General features: G+C 39.7%; 1 protein-coding gene across 7 annotated transcripts in view; it reads left to right on the top strand.

The window, feature by feature from the left end:
- CTNND2 (catenin delta 2) overlaps nucleotides 1-18,755 on the top strand; it is a 641,711-nt gene that overhangs the window by 335,244 nt on the left and 287,712 nt on the right. The window lies entirely within an intron of this gene.

The following is an 18,755-nucleotide window of genomic DNA, read 5'->3' as shown; positions in this document are numbered from 1 at the left end:
GTTTTGTGGCCTCACAGGGGCATTCAGCCTGTCCTGAGTGTTCCTGGGGATCATCAGCAGAACAACAGTGTTCCACACATCCTCTCAGTCCCTGAGGGAAGCCACATACAGGCTCCTGCTAGTGTCAGTAGCCATCAACTACAGAGGGTCCAGGGGTCACCCTGAGGGCACTCAATCCATCCTCCTCTCTGCTCTACATTGCTGTAACACCCAGCTTGCCTGGCTGCTCCTTTCTGAAAACATTTCTTCCTTCTGCCATTACCTTTTTCTAATGGGAACTCAAAAGTACTGCTTTTGCATAAATGAAGATAAGTAACTGTCACCTTAAATAGGGTCAGGGGAAAGACCAGATATGTGAAAGTCAGTGTAATCACATATAAGATGCTGGAAACGAGTCATGGAAGAGGGATGGGAATGCACAGTAAGTGCAGGACCTGAAATCACTGGGTGAGGAAACATGCAGAGGAACGAAATTTATTCAGGACAGAGTTATCTCATTAGGGATGTTTCAGGAGACACAGCAGTACTGGTCAGTGAATGTAGCTCAGGAAAAGTATTTTCATGGCAGAATGGTTTAATCTAGTGAGGAAAGGCATGTGAAAATAAATTTTGTGAGGGCTGAATATGCACTGCGGAGACAAAATATTAGTATTTCTGACTAGAAATCTTGGAAAAATGTGGGAAAAAGAAGCAAGACATTATTTCCTCTCCTCATCACTGCACCACTGTCTCAAAATCGCACAACTACTTCAGATCCATTCCTTTTACTGCCTTGTCAATGCACCTTCTTTTTTGGTTTTGTTTTGTTTTTCTCCTTTTTTCCCCATTCACATCATATGTAAGAACAGTTGAAAAGGTGGAAAGCTGCATGGAAGGAAGGAGAGTAAACACAGATATCTAGCTGTCTGATTTAAGAAGATTGGTTGCTAAGGACATTTGTCATTAAGGTTTAATAAGATTGCAGTCTGGCCTGCAGATGAGTGGGAAGGATCCTGATGAACTGCCTGAGGCCCCTAGATATCCATCCTCTGTGACAGAGAAGCTGGAGTCCTCTAAGCAGTTGTTGAGACCTAACTACATCTTCCTGATGATTGTAAATTTGTAGTTTATAGATGGGTAGTGTAAGGTAAAAGTGGAACAAGTGGAAAAGCTGGTTCTATATTTCTTTCCCTTCTATTTGTTTCTCTGTCACCCTATTCCTGTGGGTCATTAGCATGCCACATTAGAGGATTGACATGCAACTGTCATCAAAACAATTTCTGAGACAATTAGCTGAAGCTCACTGAGTCTTTACAAAATACACTGCATCCTTGCAGGCTACAGCAGTGGAGACAGGCAGTGGTTTTTCCTTCTGTCATGGCATTAGCAAAAGGAGGGTTAGAAGACTTCTAAGATTACTGAGCAAATCCATTGGCACTTTCTTCCTAACTTAAACCACAGGCTCTAATATCTGCTAATACAGAAGTCTCTAATTTTAATTTATCTATTCTTAAATCTTCCAAGCTTTTTCCTTTGCTTCATCCTCCACAAAATGACCATAGGACTGGTCTTTAAAGGATTACGGGGCAGATTTATGAAACTTTCAGTGTTTATATTTCTAACTGAAACAGAATAATTTCATTATTTTTTCACGTGCTTCATCACTTCATTTGGCAACCTTCCTCATTTGCTCTCTAAATCAACAGCACAGACTGTAGGAACAGAGCTCTCATTGACATGGAGCAGAAAACTTTCTGAATAGTTCTCCCAATTGTCTTGATAATTTTTAATTTCAGTTTTTAATTTTTAGAAGAAGAGGTTTCTATTAGGATTGCAGTTATTCCCACACCACACTGCAAGTACTCCAGATTTATGGAGATTTTTCTTCCCCCACATTTTCTGGATACATATTTTTATTTATATTTGTGACCCTGTTGTCCTGGTGCTCAGGATTAATTGCAGAATTCAGAGCACTGATAAGGGAATAAATACAATGGAGATTTAATAACGTCATCTTCTCAGCTAAGGTCATTTTGTAATGCACTTCACAGATGTTACATATTGACAGAAATGCAGGCAGTTAAGAGTGTCCAAGTTCTTCTGGGGAAGAAAAATAATGGTTTACCACTCTGCTCTCAATCCCAGAATATATCAACTCCTTTAGTAATTTGAAACTATTTGCCCCAAATGTAGCACAAATAGATAGCAGTATCATTTAGATGCTGGGATTTTTTCCCTCTGAAGAATTATGTTACAAGAATATTTTACCACATGAAATTATATACAGATGTTGCATTAGACAGATGTGGATTTCACTTAAAACCCTGGTCTAATTATGAGGCTGGAAAGGTAGGCGAAACTCTTACTTTATTCTCTTAATTCACTTTTGTTTCAGCAATTTTTTTGTAATAAGAGAGATCTTCATTACCCAGTGGGAAAGCAGATATCTCAGCTTGAAAAAAAGCACTCCTTATTCAACCTGTATGATTTTCAACTTTTATCATAGCTGATTTTTTCATAGATAGTGAAAATATATTGAAACAAATAGGCACTATTTACACAATGAATTTGTAAAAGGATGTCTGTTTATGTCTTTTCCATCCCATAGCTCTTGCTTTGTGAAATTGCCACCTGTCAGATGGCTGGACATGCTCAATGAGATGAAATTTGGCAACAGCGGACATCACAATTTTTTGACAGATGAAGTTATTTCCATTTCATCGTCTGCTCTGAGAGCCAGGGTTATCCACCTTAGTCATTCTCTGTGCACACAACAGAGGTGTTCTTTTGGGATCTCCTGGTAAACATGCACACTAATAAAATCATGTGCTCTTTGAATATGTTTCCAAGCTGAAAAAGCCCTAGGAAGTGTACATGCCCCTCCTCCATTTCAGGATCAGAGTCTTTAGGGTAGAAGTGGCATAAGTGCCTAACACAGGGTATCTTTTGTCTGCTGCATTAATGCAAACCCAGCAGTGTCTGACTCAACAGTTCATAGCTCCAGATAAATCTCTCAGAGTATGAAGTCTGAGGAAATTTTGATTTATTGTGGAAACTTTTGTCAATGTCATAATAAATTTAGGATAAATATTTATGGTTGGATAGTTTGGGCGCCTCTCTTTACACCATTAATCTTTTCTAAAACAAGCCTTTGGCCAATCTTCACTTCAAAACTTTGGAGTTTAGAAGTCATCTTTGCCTAATTTGTAGTGGAGTAAATCTCTGAAAGGGGGACACCATTTTTCAAAGGGTGATTTCACAGTTGTTCATGGTATGTTCTCACATAGAAAGTTAGAAAGGAATTGTCTCAACTGCAAGTCAAATTCAGCCTTTTGAAGTAGTTGTTAAATATGTAGATTTCTTAGAAATGGGGATGTTTCCTTTACCCATCTCCTCTTTCTGTCCTAGTCACCCTAAGTGTGAGCATTAAATAACTGTTAAGGCATTTAACATTGCAGTAACCACTGGCTTATCACAAACAGAGACCTGCTTTCCAGGGGCAATCCTCAGCAGGAGATGAAAGTCTTTACAAAATAGCTGACCATGAAAAGCTTCTGTAGATTCATTGCTACATCCCACTAAGACATTAGAATTTGATGAAATAAAGCTGGCTCTAGTGCTGCTGAGAGCCGGCTCTTACATCTCAGCCTAAGTGTTTACAGCCAGTGCTGCCTCAGGAAATGCTCCATCAGCACAAAGCATCCTGAGCTTGGACTCTTGTTTTCATTCTCTGTCACAGGCAGAGCTCAAAGGCATTGAGAATAGCACCAGAAGAAGAGATATAGCTCAAACGCTGTCATGCAGTACTCCGTCACCTCTGCCCTTCTGGGTATCATGATGGTATAACAGGCACATCTGCTCCTGACATATCACATCTTGGTAAATTCATGTCAGTGCTCTTACTTTAAGAGCATGAGTGAAGTTTTCCTTTTTGGCTGCTTCCCTTATGCAGGCCGGAGGAGACCAAACTTAGGAGTAGAGTCACAGTATGGGCTTTCTCCACCAGGATTCCTGACAGACTTTGGTATCTACTTCGGGATGGACTCAAGTCCAGCTGATCTTGTTTCTCTTTGGTTTGCTGCCTGTCTTCAAGTCCATGTGTAGTTGTTGCAAGCAGGAAGCCTGGTGAAGGCTGAATGAACCATCAGTGTTCAGGGAAGCAGTTTATGCTTTCCCTGGTTTCCTCAGAGGTGGCACAGAAGTTGCTCTGGGCACCCTCCTGTGCAGGGCTCCAATCATCTCAATTCTTCTGCAGCCCTTCTGTAGATTGGTAGATGCCTGCATGTGTTTATAGGCTTCTAGGGGGAAAGCACTAGAAGCCACTGGCAAAAGTGCTGTTCAGAACTGATAGCCCAGTACATGCCCTTATTTTTGTACTTAAACTTCTGTAGGCTGCCTCTTGCAATTTCCTCTCCTCAGGAAGTTCTCCAGCTTGAGACACTCACACCATTTTAACGTCCAGCCTTCTCCCTTTCTATGCTGTCTTGCCTTTCTTTAATGCACTTCCTTTCCCTAAACCACCCATTTCTGTCTTACCACATCCTTTTCTTTTGTGTACTTTCTTGTTTCAATTCCCATATTTTATTTTATTTTCTTCCTTTATATTTTTTTAATTTTTTTTTTCACATGGCATGCAATACAGCCTCAGTGCTTGTCCCCAAAACAGATGATCATTCATCTTCAGAGACAAAAAAAAATAATTCATCAAAACCCACACATATTTTCTGCATATAAGTGACCTTGCTGTCCTGACTTTTCACATGTTTTACTATTAACTAACTAGAAGTGAACCCAGAATGTGCATTGTTGTGTCATGTTGGTAGTCCTGAGGTAACACTATGAGAACATTGCAACTAAAGAATTTCTAATTTCCCTCAATTTCTGCACAGCAGCCTACATGCTGAATTTTTGTTTCAATGTGGTTTGACCTGTAACATGGATTTTCATGGTTTACTTATATCTGTAAGATGAAATATATGTTTATATATAAATTCCATACTGATACCACAATATTACTTCAAATCTCTGAACTTGTCCTGTGATTAATTTGATTTTGGTATCTAGTGTCATTTAATGCTGTGCAGCTGACTTGCAATCCATGCCTAAGGAAAACAACCACTCACAATCCAGCTTTAGTACTGTAGTACAAAATAGTGAAGAAAAAAAAAAAAGAAGTAACAGCAGGTAAAACATACATGGAAGGGGGAAATGGAAAGATGAGAGTCAAGACCAGGAAAGCAGGAACAATTAGTAGCAACATCAAAGATGGATAGGAGGTAATGATCAGTTTGTAATGCTTAGTCTGTGTCAAACACAAATCCTCTACAAGCAACCAGGTGTTTCCTCATCTACTGCAGGAAGCAGCTACTGAAACTCGTTAGGAAATGACAGTGACTTATAGTAGCATCTGTAGGAGCAGAACAAAGGAAGGCTTTTGGCATCTGAACCTACAGTGCAAAAGAACATCATTAAATATTGTGCCTATAGTATGGGCCAGGAAACAAATGCACCCACATCCCCACAAGAGACTGATAAACCACTCACCCTACTCCTGCCTCAGTGGCAATGCCAGTGCCTGCACACTCGGCACAGTCACGAGTGCCAGGAGTGCCATCGAATTCTGGGATCTGCTGATGCCAGCTTGTGGGCATAAGCATTGTGGAGATGCAGCCCTGGAAAAAAGAGGTGGTTGGCTTGTTAGCCTATGTAAAATGATGTATGTGGAAGATAAAACTTTGGCAGGTATGGATTTGGGTTTGATTTCTGTTGTGCTTAATGCAGTTTACACAGCTCTCAATCAAGTAGGATTTTTGTGACTTCTGTGGTAATGTAGATTAGAGAGCTGCTTCCATTTTTTCCATTCTGGCCTTATAGATGGAGAAATGCATTTTCTCAGGACAGTGTGAGAGCAGCGAGTGGTGCACATTTGTGTGGACAAGAGAAAGAAAGCAGAAGGGTATAGTTTTGTGTTTATGGCAGAGGAGGTTTTGACAGATTTGAAAAAGATTGTAATAAAATGTTGACCTTTTTGACTTACTTTTTAATTGACTTCTGAGGCAGAGCTAAACACATTCTGAACTGCCTCACCTCAGAGACCAAATAGTAATTTTCTTTTGTGGACAGAAAAGATCCAGGATTTAAGCCTGTCAGAGGTCTGGAAAAAATGGAGTTTTGCTCTGCACAAGAAGAGGAAACCTGTTTTGTGCTAGTAATTAAGTTCATTGAACAACATAATAGTGTAATAGATCTGCTGATATCTTTTTTATTAGATCCATATATCTGTGAGGCTTTTATAGGCTTTTATAATCAGAAGTTGTTGGGCACTTTTTTTTTTTTTCAGCAGTCTAATTTAGGTCTATCAGAGGAGATTTGTCTGTTCATTTTCTTTTCAGATAATGCATTCAGCTTCCACGTGCATCATGTTTGTGTGATTTCTATAAACATCTGATTTTATTTCCTAGTAATAAAAAGGGAATACATTAGTTTAGTACTATTGATAGCAATTTTAGGCTGTGCTAGGCACAGAGGGTGACTAGAAACACTTGATGTTTGCAGCTGGTTTTCACAGGTAGAAAACACTTCAAAAAATTAAGATTTAATAATGCAAAATATGGTCAGCTCTTTTTTTCCTGTAAACAAAGCCCACACACCATTTTAAATGTAGTTATTCCTTTAAAAATGGGAGACTGATAATGAAAACACAAATTAAAAAATTGCAATTTTTAATACCAAAACCCAGTGTTTCTCAAATGGAAACATGGCAGTTCCTTCCAAGTTGGAGTTTCCTGTCTGTGTTGCAACATGCAGTGCCTCCTCCTGTACACAAATTTCTCATTCTGGTCACATTCCAAATGTATCTAATCCCATTAAGGAGCCCCACTCAAGTATTGTTCTGTGGTTCCACAGTGATATTTTAATAGAGAGCAAGCTTCTGTTGCAGTGAAGTGTTCCACCACTCCTAGTGTTGCAAAGTTTCACAGAAACAGCATCGAAAGGCTTGAGGACACTATGTTTCCTCTTTGGGTTTTTTTTAATGCAGAAATGTAATTTAGTTATCCTTGCTGCCCAACTTGTTCTTGTATTATTTATCTATTGCTCAAATAAAGCTCATTGTCCTAATGGCCAGTGATAAATTATCTTGTTCAGAGACTACCTGTTTTCAATACCTGCAGGGATTAGCAAATAGTTTCATAAAATATGATTAATCTTCTACCAAAAAAAGTTGTTTTAATCTTGGGGTCAATTAAAAACTTGCATAAATAGGGTTATCCTTATTTTAAACTCAGTTGAGGATAGATTTTTATTAAAAAACCAAACCAAACAAACAGAAGAAAAACAAAGACAAGGCCAGCTTCTGTATTCTAAGCTTAAATATGTACAGATCTATTCTTGCTCAGTGCATGTATTTCAGTCCTGATCTGCAGCATCTTCAAGAATTTCTATCATTAGTAATGGAACTCCAGATTTTTCCTGCTGTCAAACATTACCCAGTATTGCTGATGAAAGAAGATCTGTCTGGTTTTACATTTCATACAAACATCTGAAGTAATGCTATGCATTATATAGTATAAAAAGCAAATACACACTATCTGAAGTTACCCTATCATGTCAGGATTACTTAAGCTTTGCTATGTTACCTTATTCTATGAGGTTTAAAAAAAAAAAAAATCTTCCAGGAATCAAAAAAGAAGTATTTACTGTTACGATCTAATGCAACTTTTTTTTTTCTTATGCCCTTCAAGTATTACACTTTTCTACTACTTCTTGTGGACATTTATGGTGCTTTGCTATCCCTTGGAATAGAGATATATTATTTCAAATCCTAGAAGATGCCTCTGTTTTCTTCTTAAAATATTGGCAGAAGTGTTACCTTGTGTATAAAGCATAAGATAATCAGAATCTAATGAAACTAGTTTCTATTTCCAGTTCACTTACTGTTGAAATAAAGTGTTTTTCATATTTCTTTCCAATAGTAATTAGGTCAGGAGGGGAGTTATAAGGGATAAAGTTGTATTGTTCACTTATATAATGGTATCAACCTAGTTCTTTGCATCATTTCTCCACACACACACACACACACACACACACACACACACGTGTGTATATATATATATATAATTTATAGAATTCTTTGATGAAAATGAACATATTCCATACTTGTAAACTCATTCCAGAAAATCCTATTTTCCAGTACCTAAGAATATGTTCTATAGCAGTACTAAAGACCCTTTCTGTATTTATAGGTAGAACATAGCCCTCTTAATGCTGGTAGAGCATTGCATTGCATATAAATTACTTTCCTTTTCTGTGAAACAAGTTTGTTTTCAGTGTACCCATTTAAGATTTGCTGCCTCTCATCTAAAGAGATGTGTTTGGTTCACAACAAGGGAGCTGCTTCTGATTAAGCATTTAAAGTATTACCATTAATTCTTCATTTTAAGCATGTAGATGGTGTCCCTGCTTTTGCCCTCCCCCTGCCTTTTTTGCCCTTCAATTTTCTTCATTTCTGGGGTATTGAATTCCTTTGCTATATTGCAGCCTTGGCATTTTTTCTTGTAATATAAAGCTACTGATATATTTAATGTTTAATATCTCCTAGAAGGTAGATTTTGAAATATTTTCCTAGACCTATTCTAGTTCTAGTCTAAGATTTGGAGGGAGAATGGGTGTCATAGTTATTACTGTTGTTATAGGAGAGCTGCTTGTTATCTTCTCTTTGAGGTCAGACTAGCAGGTGCCTTGGAAACCCTTCTTTTCCTACAGAATTTGTTTGACCAATTGCAGCTGACAAGTTGTGTTTTCAACTGCAGATCTTAAGTTTTGTCTTGGTTTAATCTCTCCCTTTTCTAATTAAGAAAATGTCTTTTTATGATTGCCACAAAGTTCCATCATCTAGTTCCCAAGGACTTTCCTTATTGTCCCATGCCTCTGCATTTCTCACAACTTTCCTGGAGACCGGAAAATGGAGGTGGTCTGTACCTATGTGGCATTGTCGCTGCTTTTTGTTGCTCTCTGTGGTACTTGCAGGGCCTCCCTTCTGCTCACTCAATTCCTCTGCTTTCCAAAACCATCCCAAATCATCTTGGCAAGAGATGAAGAGTTTCTTCAAAGAATGTTTCAGATTACCTCAAAAATAGCATATAGTGCAATGGAGGGGGTTAAAACAGACAGATAAATGTTCCTTACCCTTCTGATTTGGAAGGAAAGTTTACTCCTCATTCCAGATGGAGTAGTTTAATTCTTGGAGCAGGACTTAGAAAACAGGATGAGATGCCAAAAAATTTGGTATTACCAGGAATAAGTCTGTCCACCTTGTCATCAACTATCATCACTTCTTCTCTAATGTCAGATACTGTGGAAGGACACCAGCAGGTTGCCATCAGAAGCTCTCTCTTGTTATGCTGTTCTTTTTAAATTATCCATTCCTTTGCAAAACTGGGCAACAAATAGAACTCAGGTTTAGGAAGGGTTGGCAACTGCTCACTTGGAGTACAGACACTTTAATGAACTAACAAAAAAGTAGGTTGTATGGTAGGAATCAATATTCTGCATTCAAACTAAATGACCTGGGAGGCAGAAGAAACAAGGAAGTGGTGACTTTTTGGTATTTGAGATCTTTAATTAGGCATATACTAACAGTTAGAAGTTGGCTCCTCTTGATGGGATGTGAGGCGCCTCAACCTATTAACTCTGTAAATGAATGTTTAAAGGATATTAAAGGAGTTTTGCCACTGTTTTTCTTTCAACTGTTATCCAAATGAACAAAGCAGGTTGAAGAATGTGTGAAGTGATTAATTACTCTAATTAAAAACACTTTATTTACACTTACTCTATAATTTATCATTACTACTTTTGTCAGTTGATCGAAGGTGAGTGAAGTGTTGTTTATAATTGGTATGGGAGCTAATTAAATGGTCGTTCGAGCATGTTTTGGTCTATTTCCTTTGTCAATTAGAACTGGCATTGTAATAGATGACTGACCAAATGGAGATGTATAGCACAATAGTAGTGCTACACTTTACTACTTACTTGGAGAAGCAAATGGGAAGCTAACTGACTTTAAATCTCAAGAAGAAAAAAACCCTTCTCCTTTCACTTGCCTGCTATTTTTGTTTGTAATTTCATATGAAAAACTCAGGCAACAAACATGCAATTACCTCATGGAGGGTGACTAGGTAGATGTTTCTGTTGTTTGAACTGTAATTATTTTAGCCAATTCAAAGGTAATTATTGCATAGATTTGGAATACTGAATTAATCATATCATTATTTTGCAATAATATAGCACTACACGTAACTTGTTATTATCTGATATTTATTTTCTAATGGAACAACTACCAGATAATGTATAATTGAATACTTGTTCCACACTAAATTCTACTCTGTAGTGTAATACATGAATTCTATTTCGTAAATCAGCCTTTTTATTTGTTTTGTTTGTTTGTTTTGGAGATTGACCATACTATTGCTATAGTATTATCTTGAATTAACAATTCAAAAGATACTGCGAAGCTAAAATGTTTCAAGTATTCCCTAAGATACTGTGGTCTAAGGATTAGGAAACAGGAGCAACTTTTCAGATGTTTGACAGGCAGACACTAGGGATATTGTCAGTGGTAACCCCAAGAGAGCAATTTCTGTTGTTTCTTTTTGGGAGTTCCTCCTTTACAAGAAATCCATTCATCTGACCTATATAGCTTTGTGACACAGGAATGGTGCTACAATGTGAGACAGAAAAACTATAAAGATGTGTGAGTATTTAATAGAGTTAATCCACACTCCTGCAATCTTAACTTACTCTCCTGTAGTTTAAATATGTATCACAAATACTAATTGTACTTAAATCTTACCAGACATTTCCTTGGGAAACTGTCCTTAAGAAAAAAGGGGTCCTGCAAAGCTGGACACTCTTTAAGAAGGAAATCTTAATGGCTCAGGAGTAGGACATCCCTATATGCCAAAAGATGAGCTGATGAAGAAGAAGACCAACCTGGCTGAAGAAGGAGCTTTTGCTGGAACTGAGGGGGAAAAGGAGAGTTTATGACCTTTGGAAGAAGGGGTAGGCAACTCAGGAAGACCACAAAGATGTCATTTGGTCATGCAGAGAGAAAATGAGAAAGGCAAAAGCTCAGCTAGATCTCAATCTGTTAACTGCTGTGAAAGATAATGAAATCTGGTTTTATGAATACGTATTAAAAAAAAAAAAAGGAGGGCCAAGGAAAATCTCCATCCATTATTGGATTTGGGCAGGATGGGGAACTTTGTCACCAAGCATGAGGAAAAGGCTGAGGCATTTAATGTCTTCTTTCCCTGAGTCTTTATCAGAAAGACCAGTTATCCTCAGGAAAACCAGATCCCTGAGCTGGTAGACAGTCATGGGGAGCAGAACAGACCTTCTGCAATGCAGGAGGAAGTTTAGAGTGACCTATTGTGCCACTTAGACATTCAGAAGTCTATGTGGGGCAGGATGGGATTCACCAGAGGGTGCTGAGGGAGCTGGCAGAAGAGCTCGCCAAGTCACTCTCCATCATTTACCATCAGTTATCATGATGGTTGACCAGGGAGGTCCCAGACAAAAGGAGGTTGGCAGATGTGATACCACTCTACAAGAAGTGTTGGAAGGAGGAACTGCAGGACTATCAGCCCAGCCTTGGTGCTGGGGAAGATTATGGATCAGATTATCCTGAGTGTGATCACACGGCACATACTGGACAATCAGGGGATCAAGCCCAGCTGCCACAGGTTTTAGGAAAGACAAGTCCTGTTCATCACCCTGATTTCCTTCTATGGCCATGTGACTTACCTTGATGATGAGGGAAGGACTGAGGATTTAGTCTACCTGGACTTCAGTAAAACTTTTGATACACTCTCCCGCAGCATTCTCCTGGAAGAACTGGCAGCCTATGGCTTGGACTGGTGCACTCTTCCCTGGGTTAAAAACTGGAATAATGGCCAGAACCAGAGTGGTGGTGAATGTTGCAGCATCCAGTTGGTGGCCACTCAGTTGTGGCCAGGATTGGAGCCAGTCCTATTTAATATCTTTATCAACAATCTGGACAAGGGGATGGAGTACACCCTCAGCAAGTTCATGGTTGACAATTTGGGCAGGAGTGTTAATTTGCTAGAGACTATGCAGGCTCTACAGAGGGATCTGGATCAGGCAGGATCAATGGGCCAAGGCCAGCTGGATGAAGTCCAACAAGGTGGAGTGCCAGGCCCTGCACTTTGGCCACAACAGCCTCATGCAGCTCTGCAGGCTGGGGAAAGAGTGGCTGGAAAGTTGCCAATGGAAAAGGACATGGAAGGGCTGTTTGACAGCTGGCGGAACATGATTTAGGAGTGTATCCAGGTGGCCAAGGGCATCCTGGCCTAGACCAGCAATAGTGTGGCCAGCAGGACCAGAGCAGTGATTGCCATCCTGTACTCAACTCTGGTGAGGCTGCATCTCTTATCATGTGTCCAGTTTTGGATCTCTCAATGCAAGAAAGACCTTGAGGTGCAGGAGCAGGTCCAGAGAAGGGCAGCAGAGCTGGTGAAGAGTCTGGAGCACAAGTCCTGTGAGGAGCAGCTGAGGGAGCTGGGGTTGTGTAGCCTGGAGAAAGAGAGGCTCAGGGGAGACCTCATTGCTCTCTACAACTGCCAGAAAGGAGACTGTAGCTGGGTGGAGGTTGGTCTCTTCTCCCAGACAACCACCAACAGGACAAGAGGAAATGGCCTCAAACTGCACCAGGTGAGGTTCAGCTTGGACATTGGGAAATTTTTTTTCACTGAGGGGGTGGTTAAGCTGGAAGAAGCTTCCCAGGGAGATGTTGGAGTCAAGATCCCTGGAACCATTCAAGAAATTACTGGAAATGGCATTTAGTACTGTGGTTTAGTTGACAAAGTGGTGTTCAGTCAAAGGTGGGACTCGATGATCCTGGAGGTCTTTTTCAACCTTAAGAATTCTATTATTTTATCATGTGTTTGTTTTTGGAACCTCACTCATTATCTGGTAGTATTACAAATATTACAGATTTAATAAGATGAGCTTCATTGTCCCCCATCTCTAATCAATGTCAGTGTACTGAAACAGTTTGTCAGCACTTAGAAAATTGCTTCTCTTCTGACATTGAAAAGCTCCTTGGAGCCCAGGTTCCTACTGGCTTTCTGCTTATGAGACACTCTTCTGCTTAAGAACCACCGTGGGCTATGATTCAGGTCAGCTCTGCTACTTGTGTGGTCACTAGACAAGTTCTTACCCTCAGGTGGAAGGGAAGAAAACATTTGATGACTCACCAGCTCTGACTCCCAAACAAAATTCCTGTCTTTTCAACTACTGTTGGTTCTGATGCTAAATTTTTGTAATCTCTCAATGAAGCCTCAGTCAGCATTAATGCCTTTTCATTGAATCAAAATTTAATGTGTTGATGCACTTTGGTCTTTGTTGGTTTTGGTTTGATTTGTATTTTTTAGCTAGAACAGTATATATATATACTATTTTGCTGTTCTGCATTTAAAATATTTTTGCTTGCAAACACTTGCCATTCAAGAATAATATATTAAAAATAGAGATTAAAAATTAGATTTTTAGATTGTGGTGTTGTTTCCTAGGTTTGATTTTTTTTTTTTTTTACTCTGAATGACGTAAGAAGGGAAGAGGATATGGTCTGAAGAGAGCAGAAATGATATGCAAAATATTTTATTTTCAAAGACAATATTGCTCTTGAAAATTAAAAAGACAAATGCTTTCATAATTTCATTTTTTCCTCACTTTTGACCCAGTCATTAATTATAATAGTAGCCTGGATTCTTTGCATCATGTTGCTTCCCGTAATCAACTCTTACTGTGAGGTCCTTGAATTAATAATAGTCTCATAATTTAAGATCACTCACTTCCTTAGTTTGGTTTTTAAATAGCTACACTGCATCTTATTGCAGCATTGTGCATTGTATTTTCAGAAGGAGAAGCAGTGGCCCTGAAGGAATCCTGCCAGGGCAGATCCCTGCCCTCCCAGGCCAGGGGGCACAGCACAGCCCCAGCTGTGCCATGGGGCTCACCCTACAACCCTGGCCTCCTGCTTCCCTCAGTTCCCCCTTGGCAGAAGCAGACAGATGCTGTGGAAGCTCTCCTCTGCTGTGGCTTGTCTGGAGTCTGGAGCTCACCAGCTTACACTGATGCCACATGCAGTGTTCTCAGTGCCAAGAACCAGGCTGGTCAGTGCAATGGCAGACTGTTTGGTCAAATGCAGTGTAGCAGGAAGACGGCAAGTGTGTGCTTCAGTGCTGCTCTCTTCAGTAAGAGAGCACTGCTTCTGCTCCTCTTCCCCATTTGGCTGGAAGTGTGCAAGGTACTCTCAGGCACCATATGTCTTAAACTAGTAAGTCTTGAAATACAAAAAAATAGTAGTCATATAATAACCAGAATAACTGGCAGTAGGAGGGGTGGGTAATATAAACTAAGAGAAAGGCCTTCAGAGAAAGCCCTCTCTCCTCACTGCCTGAATGAGAGAGTAATTTTCCTCTAATCCTGTCAATGCCTGCCAGCACCTGGGCCTCCAAACCACAGAAGAAATTCCTGTTTCCCTTCTCGGATTCCTAGAAAAGTCCTCTGCTTTCCATCACCTCTGAAGTTTCTTTGTGGGTTGGCTCCCTGATTTAAGCATATCCTCCATCTACATCTGTTCTCTTTTTGCCTGGTCTTCTCTGCTCCAGCAGCTTTCCCCCACTTAAGTGCACTTTGTGTCCCAAGCAAGACACCACCCTCTCCCTCTCCTTCCAGCTCCTTTTTGAGCTGGCTTACAGAGGCCAAGGTGAGCAACACAGGGAGGCTTGCTCAGTGCTCTGCTCAAGGTTAAGAGGAAGCGGAAGGTATTGTGTGCAGTATCTGTCCTCCAAACTGGAGACAAGTTAAAGAGTTGATTGCTCTAGCCTGCTCCATCATTTGAAGTCAGTCTACAGAGGTGTCTCTTGCAGTATGATGGCTCTGACTCAGTTTCCTGAATTTTCACTCTTACCTCTACTGAGCACAAACTGAATGAGTAAAAAATTGGTACTATCAACTCTGAATAATCCAAAATCGATATTCTTTCACAAGGATTTATTTTAATGTGGTGGTGAAAGCGTAAGGGAGAACAGGTATTTATATCTTCCACATACCCTCAAATAGAAACCAAACAATACAAAATTTTAAAGCGATACTACAGATCATCGGTATCTGCTACACTAAATCTTATGAAGCCTGAAGTGTTTATTTTAAATGGAACAATTGCAGTAATTATATCTCATTAAGGGAACTGCTAAGACTGAATTGTGCTAGCAGTTAACTAGTGATTTCCAGTGCATAGCTGAAAATAGAGAATTTCCAGTTGCCTTAACTCTTCTGAAAGCAAATGAAAAACAGTTGGATGAACAGAGTTTAAATTCTAGGCTGGAAGAAATAACAGATTATTGTCAAGAGCTGTCAGTGTACAGGACACAAACTCCTCTTCTGAGTGAACTGCAGGCTCTTTAGAAGGTTTGGTTTTACCTTCAGATTGAAATATCAAGAATGTTAATGAGAAAAACAATCCATCTTTTCCCTATCAGACAAGGCGGGACTGCTTGTAGTCCCTGAAAAACGAACTCGTGTTTTTTCATGGTCACTTTGATTGATCTCAAATGTATCTTCTAGTTTGTATGCTTGATTTAGGGCTTTGCTGTTTACTCTATTCTACACTTGCTTGGGCTTATTTAAAATTCTAGGCTTATTTAAAAGATCTGTCTCTCTGAAATTACTTTGTAATTATTGAGATATATATATATATATATATATATATATATATATATTATATAAGGTAAAAAGGTATTGTTAAGGTAAAAAATAAAAATTGCTAATTAAAACCCGTATTTTAGTGAACTTCAAACTATGCATGCCAAACCTTTTACATTCTTTTTTTCAAGAGGTTGGATAAGTTTTTTTAAGTGCATGGAAGTGTTTAAACTAAATGGTGCAGAGAACCCATGTATGTGTTTCTAGCTGGCAATGTAAATCCCCTAGTGAGCCACAGTAATATGAAAGCAGCACTTGAAAGCCAGATGCAATGAAAATTTAAGCATATTGCATTCATAGCATGTGATAGTTTAATCATTATTTAAGCTTTAGAAATGTCACAGCATAATTACTTTCAGAATGAGTACAAACACTTTCATGCACAAAAATTGCTTTCTTCTTGCAACTTTTGCTTCTCATGACAAAGTTATGCCTTTGTGAAATTTCTGAACTTGATCTTGTTCATCACTTGATCACAGAAAAATTCTCAGTGAAAATTCAAAATCCAAAAGATTGAAATAAATCCTACAGATCTCTTTAGAACTAAGCATGTATTTTCTTTATGCTCTTAAAATAAAAAAAAAAAAGTGGAAGTATTTCTTTCATTAAAGAAGAAATTTTGCAGCAAAACCAGTTAAATGGAAAATGCTAAATAAACCTTATTTGCAGAGCTAGGGAATAGAAAGTACCAAAGGCTGGATTTATAAGCACCCATAGAGGATTAAATTCAGCTCTCCTATGGATGTGATACATTTTACTGGCCTCACAGCATACATAGAGCACTACCTCCTCCTGTACTTGTAAGGAAAATATAGGGACCAGAACTTAAGTTCTAAATTTGTCCTGTATCTCAAAAGTTCTGATGAATGCAGTTGATTTTGCACTATAAATTGTGTTGATATGTAAAATAGTGTCAAAATCCCAGTCTATATTTAGATGCAAACACTTCCTTTTTACATAGGCTACTACGATTTGTTTATAATATGAGCAGTTCAGGTTGGATTTGGAAAATAGCAGTCATGGTTCTGCCATTTCTGAGAATTAGGCTAGAGGAAAAAATACTCTCTGTGTAATTCGGGGGTTGGGTTGTTTGCATGTTTTCTAAGTGGAAATCTTTTTGGAACAGCTTTACATCCTCATAGCAAAGACTTAAATGTCATAAAAACTGCCTTTGTACCAGGAATGTACTGGAAGTTATTTCTGGTAAATTCATTGGAATTTTTCCATTGTGAGTCTGTTTAAAACTGAACTTACCACATGTTCTGTAGGAGCAAAATCACTGTAATCATTTCACATCTCTTAAGGCTTGTGTCACCTGTGCTCTCATGAGCTTGTTAGTGCTAACCAGAAGATGAACCTGTCATCCCTGTGGAGCCACTGAGTGTGCTACAGATGACAGCTGTTGGGTTGAAGGTAACCTATGCAATGGCCAAGGTATAACCCTTTTTCCTCCTCTTGTATCTCACTTCCTGGACCCAGACACTGAAAGAGACTAATACCAGTGAAGACGGAGAGAGGATTAAGTGTGTATTCTTTAATGTAGCTCTCTGTGTATCATAGAATCATGGAATGACAGAATGGCTTGGGTCAGAAACAATCTTTAGGATGATCTGGTTCCAAACCCCCAGCTGTGGATTGGGATATCTTCATCTAGACTGGGTTGCTCAGGACTCCATCTCACCTGGCCTTGAGCACCTACAGAGATGGATTATCCACATCTTCTTTGGACAACTTGTGCCATTTTCTCACCGCCACAGGGAAGAATTTTTTTTCCTAACAGCTAATTTAAAGCTACTATGTCAATGTGAAGCCATTGTGCTGTCACTACATGCCTTTATAAAAAGTCTTTCTCCGTCTTTCTTGTAGGTTCCCTTCAGGTGGTGGAAAGCCACTGTTAGGTCACCCTAAAGCTTTTACTTTTCCAGAATGAACAATCCAAATTCTTTCAGCCTTTCATCATAGGAGAGGTGCTCCATCTAACTTAGTGGCCCTCCTCTGAACTTGTCCTAACAGATGTTCTTCCTGTGCTGGGATCTCAGAGCTGGATGCAGCACTGCAGGTGGGGTCTCAGAAGAGCAGAGCAGTGGGGCAGAATCCCCTCCCTCTCCCTGCTGCTTGTGCTGCCTTGGATGCAGCCCAGGACATGTTTGGCTCTCTGGGCTGAGAGTGCACACGGCTGGGTCATGTCCAGCCATTCCAGCACCCCCCAGTCCTTCTGGGCAGGGCTGCTCTGATCTGTTCACCCCCAGCCTGGGTTGATACCACAGTTTATCCTGACCCAGGAGTAGCATCTTGCACTTGGTCTTGTTAAACCTCACGAGATTGCCATTCTTGAATGGCAATCTCATGATTCCTGTTGAATTCCCATGCTCCCTGGACTTCTCAAGCTTGTCCAGGTCCCTCTGGATGCCATCCCATCCTTCAGATGTGACAACTGCACCACTCAGCTTGGTGTCACCTGCAAATTTGCTGCAGGTGTACTTGATTCCTGTGTGGAAAAACTGTGAAATTTGCTATGTGCATGTGGTAAGCTAAATCACTTGTATGTGAACCTAATGAAGATTAGAACGTTTCAGTTTCACAGAACTACTAAACGAGGTGGAAAGTGTTCATGGTCCTGACATGCCTTCAGCCTGGCAGGCCCAGTTTAGGCTTGCTGCCTGCACTTGGCTCTCCTGCTGTGCAGTGCTGTGGTGGAGAAGATAAGATAGCTGAAAAATAGTTGTCAAAGAGTTACTGAGATCAGGGTGTGTCCTGCATGATGAGAAGAGCAATTAATATTTCAAAGGCTGCCATCCATCCCTACAGGCACCAAAGTATTACATCACTCTGTGTACAGGACAGTGGCAGTAATCAATAGATCTAATGTGCTGAGGGCTTAGGGAGGGACAGGTTAGCATTTCCCTGGCAGAACAACTCGATATAATTAAGAGAAATAAACAAGGCTTATCCTTAAGGGGAAGAAACCCTCATCAACTATTCTGAGTTGA

This window comes from Lonchura striata, chromosome 1, assembly GCF_046129695.1.
Source record: "Lonchura striata isolate bLonStr1 chromosome 1, bLonStr1.mat, whole genome shotgun sequence".
NCBI lineage: Eukaryota > Metazoa > Chordata > Aves > Passeriformes > Estrildidae > Lonchura > Lonchura striata.
This window is presented reverse-complemented; position numbering and strand designations above follow the sequence as displayed.